This window comes from Molothrus ater, chromosome Z, assembly GCF_012460135.2.
Source record: "Molothrus ater isolate BHLD 08-10-18 breed brown headed cowbird chromosome Z, BPBGC_Mater_1.1, whole genome shotgun sequence".
Lineage (NCBI taxonomy): Eukaryota > Metazoa > Chordata > Aves > Passeriformes > Icteridae > Molothrus > Molothrus ater.
This window is the reverse complement of record NC_050511.2, coordinates 42500879-42514969: the sequence shown is the minus strand read 5'-3', so window position 1 is coordinate 42514969 and position 14091 is coordinate 42500879.

Sequence of the window (14091 nt, the reverse complement as noted above, 5' to 3'; positions counted from 1 at the left end):
AAACTGACCAGGGCTAGGTGTCCTTCAGGGCTTTAGATCTGTACGAACTGTGGCTTTTGATAGCTGGGCTGCTCCTTCCAATACTTGAAAGTGCCTGGGGCACTTCAGCTGGGGACCATTGTGGGGGTGTCGAGTGTCCCAAATGACTCGTGTACAAAATTGAAATGCATCAAAATTCTCCACTCTGTTAAAAAATATTTCCCCCACAAAACCAGGGACACAGACATCACAAAAAGTTTAACTGTGGCAATCAGGCCCTGTTATTTGCACCAAGTGTTGGTTTTCCAGGCTTTCGCTCCTTCCATCCACGCCGGAGAGTCCCCGAGTCGTTAATCGCCGCTCATTGGGCTATTGGCTGCTTCAGATAACAGTCACACCGGCTCCTGTATCAATGAGTCCTGTTAGGAGTGTCTCTGCCTTTCAGAGTCCCATTGCATTGGCATGTTGGACGCTCAGAGGAAATATTTTGTGTCCATAAAATCTGTGGCACCCCTGTGGAACTGAACCCCTCCTCCCTTTATTCATCTATCAGGGGTGCAGGCAGGGGTGCTGCATGAAAGGCTATAAGTTGAGCTATATTGCTCCCGGCCGGGACTACACAGGGCGGATGGGGGGTCCAAGCCATGATCTTTATTTCCCCAAGGGAATCAGAGTCTATAGCTCCAGGGAGAACAAACAACCCTGTTATCCAGGTGGAAGATCTGCCTATAATCAAAGCATGCATATTCTGTCCTGGCGGTCCGAAAACTCCTGTGGGAAGCAAATGGACAGATGAATCAAGCAATGTTACTGTGTCGGAGGTTGCCAGGTCCATTCCTGCGCTGCCTGGGGTGGCTGGTTGTAAGTCAGCGACAATTGCTCGGCGGGCGAGGGCAGGGCCGATTGGAAGTTCATGGTTGCTCCCAGCTGCTGCGTCGGCTGCGGAATTTGCATCCTCGTGCATCGCCGTCCCGTGCTGCGAGAGAAGTTTCCCTGCAAAGGCTGGCCATTGTGGTGGAACTTGGAGCGACATATATTAGCAAAGCGAGGGCCTTTCCAGCAGCAAGGGCATACACCCGGACCTTTAGGTTTTTGCGTTTTTGGCAGTTTCTCCAGATTTGCCCATATCTCTCGCAGCCAAAACAAGCCACCTGTTTCCCAGGGGTTAGTTTCACGGTGGCAAAAGCGTTCGCTATGCCTTGCCCCACGGCTTGATATGTGACTGCTGTGGTGTGTTTTAATGTCCCCAAGCGGTGGCACGCTTGTATCATTTGGAGTAAAGTGGGTTCAGGTTCAGGGGGTAAAGATTTTAAAAGCTGCTTACAGTCCAGGTTGGTGTTCTCGACGGCCAGTTTGAGGAGTATAATCTCCCTGGCTTGCTCGCTATTGATTTGTCTCTCCAATGTTTGTGTCAATTTGTCCACAAACTGCAAGTAAGGCTCTTGCGGACCTTGTTTGATATTCATGAAGGACTGTTGCGTAGTTTTGGCATCAGGTGTCGGGTTCGGCTGTCTGTCTCTGCCCCGACACGGGTAGTGTGGTTCTTGGGTGGCACGCGTTTTAAAGGACGAGTCTGGACTCTTCAGCTTTTCGGTCTTCAGGTTGTTTATTATTTCTTATCTACAAAATTTTCTGTCTGCCCAACAGAGGTCTGATCTGCAAGCAGTCACAGGCACTCTCTGACCACCCACGGGGCAGTCATGTCTTTTTATACTAATATCTACGTACACAATATTTACCTTTATTTCCCAATGCTTTTCACCCATGTTGGCAAGTGCACCTTCACCATAAACCAATCCCCAAATGCCAACATCACCACAGGAGATGGAGGACAAGAAGAAGGAAGAAGAAGGACAAGACACGCCCTGATCCCTCCATCTTGTCTCCATAACCCCCCTGTACCCAAAAACCTTAAAATCTATATTTCACTTTCTAAATGTGTCTATTTTACACCTTTTACTCTAGAGTGATTCTCTTGTCCTCAAACTCTTGTTATTTCTCTGGATGGATCAAAATCAAGCCACCAGACACTCTTGGCAACATTCCAGGATTTTCGAGACCCCCAAGGGTTCTCCTGGCATCTCTGAACATCAGGAATGATGTGCTGAGATCCCACAATCAGGAACCTTTAGGAATGCCAGGTGAGCTGCCCTAATATCCTGTAGGGCTTCTCTCCGTAAGGTGCCTTGGCCATTAGGCTTGGTATGCGCCCCCTCCCCCACAAGGTGGTCAATAGTTAAGGCAGCCAGGGCTTGGTTGGCATGCCATGCATACATTGCAATTAAATTTTCCAGCCCTTTTTTCCATTGTGGCATAAATATAGCATATTGTGTTGGTGTGAGCAACAGATTTGCCAAAAACTTACCATCGTGAGGAGTCATGAGGTGAGTAGTAAAGCTTGCTCTTAATAAATTACTAAAGTAGGGGGACCCCAGTCCATATTCCTGCGCAGCGGTACGTATGGTGCAGTTCCTTAACTTCCGAGTGATCTAGGGGCTCCCATTGTGGATTTTCCCCCTTCAGGCCGAATTGCACAAGGGCCACAAAGATTTCTGCAGTAGTGTCAAGGTCTCTGTCCTTAAGGGCTTTCCTTTTTATCTGTAACCAATTGTTACACGTATCCAAAGGGAGTAAGCTCGCATCTTTTTCAGGGCCAGGGTTGAAAGAGTCCAGCTCCCCTTCACTGCTAGAGTCAGTGTCTGCTGCATAAGCCATAAGTGTGCGGCGGCTCTGGGATGGCTGGCAGTGTGGCGGTGGGACTGGGGGTGGCGACCGGGCTCTATCCCTGGCACTCGCTGGGGAGGGCGTGCAGACGGGAGATGGAGAGTGGGACCTGGGCAGGTTTCAATCCGGCTGGGGCCGTCTCAGGGTAGCCTCACAGGCTGTAGCCTCACAGTCTTCCCCGCAGCCTCCCACTTTTTTTAATTGCGCCCATGACTGCCTTCCAAGCAGGAAGCATTCGGAGCTCTGGCTCGTGGCCAGGCAGTGTCGCAAGGTCATAGAGCTTTACTCCGACCTTGTCCCGGAAGCGGAGACTAAATACAGAAGAAGGGGTAGCGTCGGGGACCATGTGTGACACCCATCATAAAATGACTTAAGGTCGTGCTTTGGGATGGGGGAGCGACGCCTGCCCAGAAGGGCAAGCACGGTTTCATAGACGTCTCTCTCTTTGAACATTTCCTTTCCCATTCCTTTAGTTCCCCTGGCTCACCTGTCAAAGCGCAGCAGACAGGGATTGCAGGCCCAAACGCGGTTCTCTAACCGTCACCATCAGTTCCAGGGGCTCGCCGACTCCCCGCCTGTCAGGCAGATTCATTTCCTCACACAGGGCACCAATTGTCGGCGATGGAGATAGACAGGGAGACTGACTCGGTGATCAGAATCCGATTTTCTTGTGGGATACTGAGCACTTATATACTATTTTAGGGAGACTAGTAATGTATACTACAATGATTAGGTTGAAATCACATACACAAACTTATTCATGTAACACCACCTCGTGCTTACGTTGTTTAATAGGATTTTCTTTTTCTGGTAAACCTGTCTAATTAAATCTTCTTGCTATCTAGATCTAATTTTCAAAGTTCCGTTTGCTTTTGCCAAGGCATTTTATCTATCAATTCTCCTATGCTCATAAGGTCCAAAGTACTCTCTGTCTCATGCACCCCAATATTCCACTGCAGCTTTGGACTGTTCCAAAGGGGTCTACTTCGCGTTTGTCATCTGCAGGCCATTGCAGAGCAGTGGGCCACAGGCTGCTGCCAGAGCTCCAACACAACACAAGTGTGGCAGCCCAAGAATCAGTGCACGGATCTTCCGGATGTTCGGAGACATTCAGTTGCCAGAGAAACAGCAAGCAGGACCAGAGGAGCTTTGCATCTCCCTGCCACAAAACGAGGTCAGCCTGCAAATGGAGTCAGAGCAAAGGTAAGCATGTACCCGCATTCTAAAGAAGGAACTGCAGCCTACAAGAGTCCTGGAAATTTATTCTCTTTGCTTCTTTTGCCCCCTAAATCTCATTGAAGAAGTTAGGCTTTTCAGAACCAGCTAGGATGCCACCTAGAAGAAGCAGACTTGCTTTCAGTCAAAGCTTTTGAGACCAAAAGTCTGGTTTGCTTGGGTTTTCCTTGGATGCCACTTGGGTTGGCGCATTTTCTGAGTTCCCCTGGGATGCCTTGAGCACTGCCTTATGGGCTGGGAGGACATTTTCTGCTGCTTTATGAATGAGGAGAACTTCCCAGGCTTTTCTTTCGCATTAGCTGTACAGAAGGTTGCCTTGCTGGGCACAAGAAAGCCACAGAGCAGCTGCTATTGTGAGGTCAAGGGAGCGGTGCAACAGTGCTGTCAGCCCAGCGTTGTCCCAGTGCGCGCAAGGCCTGGTCATCCAGAGCAGCTCTTCCGCTCGCTCCCTGCAGGAGGATCCTCGTGCGCAAGGAGTTCTCAGCGGATGGCCTGCACCCCGAGAGGAGTCTTGGCTTTCCCTTGGGTGGCATTCAGCGTGCAAACCCACGCAGCACTGCCAAAATGATCAGGCAAGTCTGTGCCATGGTTTGCACTGTCTTTTCTGTTGTCTATTCCGGCTACTACCTGACCCAGCTGACTCGTAAGTAAAGGTTTCTCCTGGGGCTGGCATCGCCCAGCTTTTGCTTCACTCTGCTCTTGATGCCGCACTAGTGACCCAGTTTATTTGGGAACAAAATGGCCATGAAGATGCCACCGCTTTGGTCAATGTCCTGCCAGCAGCATCAGCTAAAAAGGGGGCATCTGTACTGGGTGGCAGGTGCAGAGTATTTGCAGTGCAACCTGCAGCGGTTGCCTTCCCTCCCCGGGAGAGTGCGTGGCAGCGGAGTCCGTCATTTCCTCAGCTTGCTGCTTCAAGCAAGACGAACTGCAAATTGCAGACTCTGAGGAGAGATTTGTAGAAGTACTTCTACCAACTCAGTGGTTCTCTCCAGGAGTGAAGGAAAGCGCCTTTTGCTCCAACATTGCCCCTTAGAGGCCTTGGCTGCGTGACTTGACCCTTTGATGCTGTGCCAAGACTGTGATTCCCTTGGCGATGCAGCACAAACTCCAATGCATGGAGGGTTTGCTGCTGAGCCCAGCAGCTGTTCCTGGGCTGCTTCAGCAGGGAGCTGCCGCAGCCCAGGGGCCCTTTATGGAAGCTTTGCTGGGCTATCATCTTCAGCCAACGAATGGGAATTAGGGCATGCCATTTAAAAGAATAGAGATCTAAAATGCAGGAAAGAGAAGAGGAAAATGCTGCTTGAGCTGTTGGGCACAACAGGAGCTCCAACTTTTGAAGAGCAACGGGCATTTCCACCACCGTGTTTCTATTTCTCTCTTGGCAAAAGAGGCCCAAATGTAGACAGAGCCTACTATAGCGCCCTTGTGGTTCTCTTGCTTGCTGTGGGAAAGAGCTGTTGCTCCTGGAGGCACGTTGGCAAAGTGGCTCTGTGTTGGGACTGCCTCGTGCTGTGAAAGTCGCCAGCACGGGCACTTTTCTAAGGGCCTCTGGTAACTTTTGCCTTGCTCGCTGCAGGTCACCTGACACGTGGGTGGAGACAAGCCAGTCCTTTGGTGAGTGGCAAAGGAAGCTGAGAGGTTGCTGGCGTGTGAGAATTGTGCAGCAATTCTGCCAGCTTGGCCTGTTGCAGTTGAGTGTGGAGTGCCAGCGTGGGAGGCTGAAAGAAAGGCCAACTGCCCGGTGGCATCAGCAGTAGCAAAGGGAGCCCTGGCTGTTTGCTGATTTTCCAGTGAAGAGCCTTTCAAGAGACGAAAGGCAAACGGGACGGCTCCAAGGCGTCTTTCTGCTTGTAGCCAGCAGGGAAGCTCAAATGCACAGCAAGATGGAGTAGCACCTCATGCAGCCATCTTCCTCGAGTTTTCGCGACTCAGAGTCCCACGTGTATCAAAGTCTATGATTTCCCCTACTTCTGGGTCCTTTCCCAGCTCAATAGAAAGCAGCTCCTAAGGGATTGGCTTTTGCCCATCTCTCTCACTTCTGTCTGTCTGCAGGGCTCAACAGCTGGCTCAGCAGCTCCTCCAGCTGCCTCTGTCATTGAGGAAGAGGCTGAAGAGGAGCAAAGGAACATCAAGCCTCCAGCTGCTGTCCCTCCACAGCCTGAACACGCAGAGCCGGTAAGTGGCAGCTGAGCTTGGCACTGCCTTTGGTGCAGGGCCAGGCTTCCCGTTTTGGAGCAGCCCTTGTTGCTCGTGGCCGAAGATGCTGGGGGCGGTGTGCCTGCCATGACGTAGTGCTGCTTGAGGAGGGCCTAAGAAGTGCTGGCCAGTGGGTTCTGAAGTTTGACATTTAAGCTGGGATGCTGAGAGGGCCCGAGAATGTCTCTTGGGATCAGACAAGAGGCAGCATTCCATGATTCCCAGCGTAGGAGTCAGCCCCTTGTGCCCACTGTCAGTGCAGGCTGCCCGTGGTCGGTAAGCAGACGGAGCGGCCCAGAGACGCAGCTGACAGCCTTGCAGGGGATCACACTGGGCCCTGGAAGGGACCTGCCCTCTCCTAATGGACTAATTAGCTTCAGGCTGTGCTTCACTTCCAGCCGGTCAAAGCAGAGTTTGGAGAGGAGAATCCTCGTCAGCCCTGCGTTGTGAAAGGCGGGTGGGTCTGGGCGGGGCTGGAAGGTGGCTCCAAAGGGCCGCTCCCTAAAGGCTGTCATAGAGAGGGGAAATCCGTGAAACAGATCAGAGAAGGGACACGCTGCGGGCTTCTGAGTGGACCGTTGCATGCAAGCTGCAGGGTGATTTCATTGCCCAGGAAAAGACAGGAGGAGGAAAGCAACAAGGCTCTGGGGCCATGCTCTGATCTCTTGCTGGATCTTGGCAGCCTCAGTGATACCTTGTTGCCAGTGTCTAGCAGAAAAGCTGCAATCGTGGAGCATGGAAGTGTCCCTGAGGGGCTGGATCCAAGTAGCCTTTGGGCTTTTCCCAAAGTTGCCTTTGAGAAGGGGACATGGGAAACGCCCTAGCTGGAGAGGCCCGGCGGTGGCTGACAGCACCTTGCCAAGGCCTTGCTTTTGCCGTGCGTTCCACAGGGCATCTGTGCCAGCCACCCTTCTGACGGGCAATCCTTTCTTGTCCCAGCTCAAGACGGGCTCTGCAATTCAACCTGGTGCCGCTGGACCAGCATGGCCTGCAGCAGCCAGCTCGCCCCCCGCTGCTGGCACTTCCTGCAGCAGCGCAGCCCAGCAGCTCGAGATGAGGGAGGAGCAGGGCCTGAAGACACTGAGTACGTCCCGTGCATTTCTTGTCTGCCAGAGCAGTGTGTTGTGTGCGTGTCTGGGTGTAGGCTGCGCCAGAAGTTGCCCCTCGGACTCAAAGGCACTTAGGCCCCTCAGCAGAAGCTGTTGTTGTGCTTTGAGGCAGTGCGGCAGCGCTCAGGGAGTTCCTGCTGCCTATGAGAGCGGCTGGGCCTGGCTTGGCTCTGCCTAGGCTGCCTACTGTGCCAAAGACAAAAGCTGAGCATTTTCTGCTTCAGCAGAAGGCTGGCACCAAGCTAGTGACTAGGCCCCAGGGAGCTCTTCTGACCCCAGCCGTTTTCTGGCTATCCTTCTTACTCCTACTCTGGATCAGACACTTTGTGCCCCTGGCAGTGGACCTGCCAGTGATTCTGGACACTTGGATCCCAAGTGCTGTGGGGATGCCCGGAGGCAGATGAGGAGACCAGGATGTCGGTGCAGAGGCCGGGTCTGGCGCTGAGTGCAGAAGGCGGCTGGTCAGGGACAGCCCAGGAGCTGATCCTGCAGCTGCTGCTCCAGCGCTGCTCCACCAGCGTTCCAGCAAGGGCCGCAGGAGCAGGAGACAACGACAGTTGCTATGGGCACAGCCCAACATTCCATCTAGAACCCCAGGGCAGCCATGGGACAGAAAGAGGCATGGGCCGCCTCTGGCCCTTGTACTTCTTCTGCTGCAAGTTTGCTCTGAGAAGCTTCCCATGGGGCCTTTTCTCCTCAGTCGTCTGATGAGACGGGCAAAAGCAGTGCAGGGACAGCCCTGGGTCTTCCCGGTGCTTCTCTGCAAGGTGCCTCCAGCTGAACGTGCACAGGAGCCTGCCTCTGTGCAAGGGCCCAGACCTCATCTCCTGCCCTGGAGAACCAGAAGGGCTCCTCCCACTGGCTCTCCTCCAGCTCTGAGAGGAGCTGGAATTTGCAAGTTGTCCAGCGCAGAGCCAACTCCAGAGCTTCCTCTCAAAGTGGAGCCATTCATCCTGCCCCCTTTCTCAATTCTCCTTTTGCTGCCCAATAATGTCACTGCATGTTTTCCCTCCTTTGGGCCTCTGAGCTGGTCTCTCACCTCATCACTCCTCCCTTGAAACTTGGAGAAACAGGATGTTTTTCAGGGCAACTGATGGGGACACACACACACACACAGGGACAGCACACGGGCATTTCTCTAGCAAACATTCATGCAGAATTTCTATAGCCCTCTTCCAGCTCCCTTGGAGAAGCTCGGTGTTTGTCCCCAAAAGACTCTGCCATTCCTCTAAGAAAGCAACACTAACAGAATTCCCTTTCCACACTGCTGGCCTTCACATTGGTTTTAATGCCTAGATCCCAGATATGACAAAACCCAGGCAGCTTTGCTGCTTTCCTGCCTGTCGTTAAGGAAAAGCAAATCTTGCTTCAGTCCCAATCTTGCTTCCTTCCCAGCCTGCACGTTAGCCACTGGCCAGCAAACTGAGGGGGCAGCTGGAACAAGTCCCACTGCAAGGCAGATACTTTGTAGCATCCAAAGCCCACCTGCACCGCCTCCATCAGACAAGGGCAAGCTTCCCTCGGCTTCCCAGAAGCAGCCTGGCAATTGCCCCCTCCCTCGCCCCCTCTCCACCCTCCACAGCCCCTGCCACCAAAGCCTTGCTAGGCAGGGCCATTTGCTGGCCTCGAAGAAAGAGTGCCTTTGATTCTTCTTTGGCGCAAGTGCCCGAGCTGTGAGAAGTCAGAGGATAATGATCACACCCGCTCTGCTTTAGCTAAGGAGATTGCTGGAGGCCCAGAGCGGGACACTGGTCCTTTCGAGAGAAACTGAAACTGAACTAGCCATGCCTTTGTGGCGCATGCGATAGGAATTGGATAGAATCGGAGGGCTTAGAAACGTCCTCCAAGGTGGTCAGCTCCATCAGTCCCCCAAAATGAAACAAAGTTATGTTGCTGGGCTCCAAAAAGGACTAAAGCCGCTGCTTTTATGCCAGAAAATATGGTGAGACCAGACCACTCATCTAGATCCAATTCCGTGAATTAAACAAAGCCTCCCTTTCCACTCCCAGCTGAGATGTTGAGGAATCAAAGGCTGAAGCCCCAGCCTTATTTCACTGGCAGTAAAGGAGACACACCTCAGTAAGTCCTGCCAGCTGAGCAAGGGGCTGGGCCTGGGGGAGGTGGCGCCTGCCCAGATTCTTCTCTCAGGGCAAGTGCCGTCTTTGCAACACCAGGCAAATGGAACAAACATTGCCGGAGTGTTTTCATACAGACAGAAAGACAAAATGGAACAAACTTTGGTTTAATGATAAAGACCCATTGGCTCTCAACAAAGGCAAAATGACAAAAGGCAGAGCATAGACAACACCCAACCTTTGAAATTTATTGATAAATCTAATAAAACTAATGAATCTTGAATAATACTAATGGATCTTAACGACTACATTGAGGAGATTCCTATCATGTCAACTAACTAAGTAGAAGATTAAACTACCCTAAAAGCTTAAAAAACAGTCCTATTCCTATCTAGTCCTATTGATACCTAACTCTTGCTAGCCCTGGACAACCTGCAGGGTTGTCTAATTTGGTCTTTTCTTCTTGGCGAGAGGCTCTGCTGCCTTCCGAGGCCGATGTCTTCTCCTGTGGTTGTTCCTTTCCTTCACGGTTTCAAACACCCTGCAAGATAGGAAACAAACCATCCATTGCTCACTTTAGTACACACCATGAAACCAAGTGCCGAGATCTCCGTTTGAGTAGGAATTTCTGTCTTTTCGGGCAGTGGCACATTTGTGAATTGATCAGCACCATGAGTCTGATCGTTCTACTTTCAATGCCTTGAAATGTCTTCCTCCTTTTGCTGCATCCTCTTTTGAATATGATCAGCAGCATCAAACCAAGCTTTGATGGATCTATTCCTACTTGTATGAACTGTGTCTTGTTGGGGCACGGCAAGGTTTCATTGTGAAGGCTGGGTTTTACCTAAGCTCTTTGGGTTTGAGGTGGGTGTTAAGCTTGACCACGGCTGCCGGGGGCGATGCTGCAAGTGCCCCCAGCTTCCCCTGCGGTGCCTTTGAAAAGGGTCAGCCCGTTTTAGTCCAAAGGCGCAGCTTTGAGCAGAAAGAGGAGGAACTTACGCACCGTTTGCACTGCCCGCAGGGAAAGGGGCCTCCCGCCGAGCGGGGCGGCTGGCGCGCTTGGCAGCAGGGACACTCGGCGCTGCGAGCCCTCTTGCGGCTTCTCTTCCCTGTCTCCCCGTTCTCCTTTCTGGGAGGGCTTTTCCTCCTCTTTGCTTTGCCCACACTCTGGAAATCAAAGAGTCCTTATCAATGCTTCCTTCCTCTCACAAAGCTGGAAATCAGAGCATCCAGCACAAAAATCTATCGGCCTAAGCAAATCCTTCCAGACCCTCAAGAGCTGAGAAAACGGCTGCCTTTGCCAATGGGCTGCGGCGGGCTGCCAACCCAGAGCTTGGAGGAAAATACTCCTCTTTTCTACAGGCCAAAGGGGTGGGATAAATACCTGCCTATTTAGAGCTCTACATTTCTTATTTCTACCTTTCTGCCTAACATCTATTTCTCTCTGCTTTTCCTCCACAAATGTCTAGGCAATGGCATTTAAATTCAGTCCAATTAGGGTAGACACATGGTTAGCCATTTTCTAGTCCCCAAAATAATCTCCCTCCCTGTCTCTCTCTCTCTCTCTCTCTCACATGATGTGAAGCAAATTGCTCTTTGCCGGTAAGGAAAGTTTTAGGGGAGCCACGGCACCGGCAGCTCCTTCTTGGGGAGTATGCTGCGATGCTAGAAAAACTCCCTGAAAATCTGCAGCATATCCACAAAGGCAGCCTGGATTGCTGATGTCAGCAAGCAGTGGGGAATTAAGGGTCTGATTGGAGTCAGCGAGGGTGCCAGCCCTTGAGAAGCCCATCTGTAGAGAGTCAAAGCCCATTTTGGTGGCGCTGCTGCTTCCTTGGGTCAAAGTTAGGCTCCAGAATTGCATACTTCAGGGCAGCAGCACAAGGAAGCCCCGGGCAGCATCTGCTGTGCCTTTCCCAGCGCATGGGACGATGTGATCCTGGCAAAGGGGCGTCTGGCATGGCTCGCCAGCAGCTTTTCTCCCCTTCTGCCAGTTTCTCGACCTTCCTGGCACGTCTCGATTTTCTTGCCCCTCACCTGAGCAAGAGTGCTGGCAAGTTTATGCTCCTTTTTCCAGGAGTAGTAGTACTCCACACACTGTGCCACGGTCTTAGTCTGGATCTGTTGTGAAGAGAAAAAGAAGGAGTCGAAAATGGTGTCGGGTGCACTGGGGAAAAAGTAGAATATGGAGTGAACTAGGAAGGAAAAGCATGAAGTAAATGGAGTAGGGTGTAAAATGAAATCAACATGGGGAAAGAGAGGCATCATGCAATGTCTTAAACCGTGTATTCTGCTAGGTGGTAATACACGCAATGCACAGATCAACAACAAATCCATCTAGCACAGTTCTTCTTTCCCCGCTTCCCTCCAGTTATGCCAGCACACCGTCTTGTGGAAGCAGCAGCAGACCTGTGCGACAAGTCGGACAGAAGAAAGCTTCATCTTCCAAAAGAGCTTGGAGAAAAGGGCTGGAGAGGCAGGATCATCCTTTTGACACAGGCTTTTGATGTCCCCTTTTGTTACTTCTTGAAGATACTTGGTACTTGAGAAGAGAGAGACTGAAGCCCAGGGCTTGTTCCCAGAAATAACCAAGCTTTCCTCCTGACGATCTGCTCGGGTAAAGAATGTCCCGTGGCTTTACCTGCTTCTGGATGAGATGAAAATCCTTGCCGTAGGTGTGGAAAGCCTTTTGGAAGGACTCCTTCTCCTCAGGTGTCCATCTATCAGAGCCTGGCAAGAAAAAGCAGCGGGTAGTAAACGCATCCCTTGATCCACACCAAGTAGATCCCACTGGCTGCCGAAAGAAAATGGTGGCAGGCCGTCATTCACGTGTGTGTACGTGTCTGCTCCCTCAGAAGGTCATGAAGACAAGAGCAGGCATTGCCCGGGGAGAAGGATTGGAAAAGAAGTAAAGCTGAAGGACTAGATGCTGGTGCTTCCCCACCCGCAGAGGAGACAAGACCTTGTGCTGGTGTTAAGCACAATTGCTTTAAGCAGAAACCCTTGCCACAACAATGAAGGGGACGGCAGCATCTGTCAGGGACGCAAGAAGCTCTGCTTTGCTTACCTGCGTAATGATAATCAGCCATGGGGTGGCCTTGAGGTGTTGCAGGCCCCTCTGAGAGCAGCATCTCCAGAGCCTCCTGCAAGATCAAGAGGGAAGAGGCTTTAGCCGCCCCACCACATTAAAAATGAGCCAAAAAATCACAGGTGCTGCCTTGCAGCTACTTTGCCTCTCCAGACATTCAAGCGACTGTATCCCATGTGGGTGAAACACTGTCATTTGCTCCAAGTCCCTGGTTTTTGCTGCCCAACCCTTTGATCCTGGTCCCCGAGAGTGGCCTTTTGCTCACCAACCTAAGGATTTTGCTGCTCCTGCAGCCAGAATGGCCTCAGCTGACTGAGGCTTCTGGGAATTTCCCCTCCAAATGTCTTAGAGAAGCCAGCTCTCCAGGCCATTTACAAGGCAGCAGGACCTTCCGCCGCCGCCGCCGCCTCCAGGAGGGAGATTCTCCCTGCTGGAGCCCTTTGGGCTCAGCCCTGACGCAGCTGGAGGAGACACAGCAGGCAGCAAGTGCTCTGCTCCCTGTTAAGACCCTTCTTCAAAGAGCAGCCAGGAAAGGCTGTCCCAGTGCCCGGGCCCTCTGCATTCCCTGTGCCCTCTTCTCTGCGCCCAAACAGCCGCTTCTTACCGGAACGCTGCCGCGTGCCCGGTGCAGGCAGTGCAGGGCGCGCTCCAGGTTAGCTGCTGCCCCGGGAATGCCACGGGAGCTGGCCATGTCCAACAGTTCTCTTACTGCAAGCACAACAAAAAACCCACCGAAAGTCAGCCTTGAGGCCAGCAAGGGCAAAGACTGCCATGCAAGGCAGAAGGAAAGGCCGGGAGCTAAAGACAGCAGCTTGGAGAGTATGAAAAGGAGAGCAAAGCCAGGGCCAGCTGAACCAAGGGCCCACGCAGTGCTGGCTCTCCCTCCAAAGCAGCTTCTGTAAGAAGAAGTGGGGGCCAATCTCCGCTCTTCCAGTGGCAGACGGCCCTGACCAATTTGGAGAGCAAGGTGCTTGCTCTTGCTCCTTGCCTCTAACACTTCTACATGGGAAGATGGGCGAGACAAGGAGAGAAGCAGAGCCTGCAAAAGGCTGCCTTTTTACGCAAAAGGAGCCTTTTAAAGACCCAAGTAGCTCAGGGGTGGAAGAAAAGCTTGAAGCAAAGCTACCTCTGTCAGGTTTTTCCATGTCAGAGTCATCCTCCCCCCAGGGCTTCCAGACCAGGGTTGCAGGCTCTTCATCCTCACTTGGTGCTCTGCTCTGCAGCTCTGGCAGCTCAGCCTGAAAGTCGCTGCCAACATTGATGTGTCTAAAGGAAGAAGGAGGTGGAGGTGAGAAAGGCAGGTGGTCAAGAGAGCCTTCCTGTGCACCCACAGGCTTGAACCAATGCCACCCTGACTCTGAAAGAGCAGTTCTCCTCCTCGCCATTCCTCCAGTTTGCTGTCCTTTAACCCTATGCCAAAACTCACGGCTGAATCTGGGCTCTTGCTTTCCTTTTCATTGTGCCTCTCCTTTCCACCTGAAAGAGATCAAAGCAATGCTCCAGTTAAAAATCCTTCCTTCTCATCCTCATCATTGCAAAGCCCGAGCTCCTGTGTCCCAGCTCCTTTCTCTTTGCCGCCTTTTTGACATGGAATGTCCTAGGCAGGACCCTCTAGCAGTCAGCAGCTTCCTCAGGAGGGCAAGCACAAGGCCATGCACTACTCTCTTCACTCCCGGGGCCA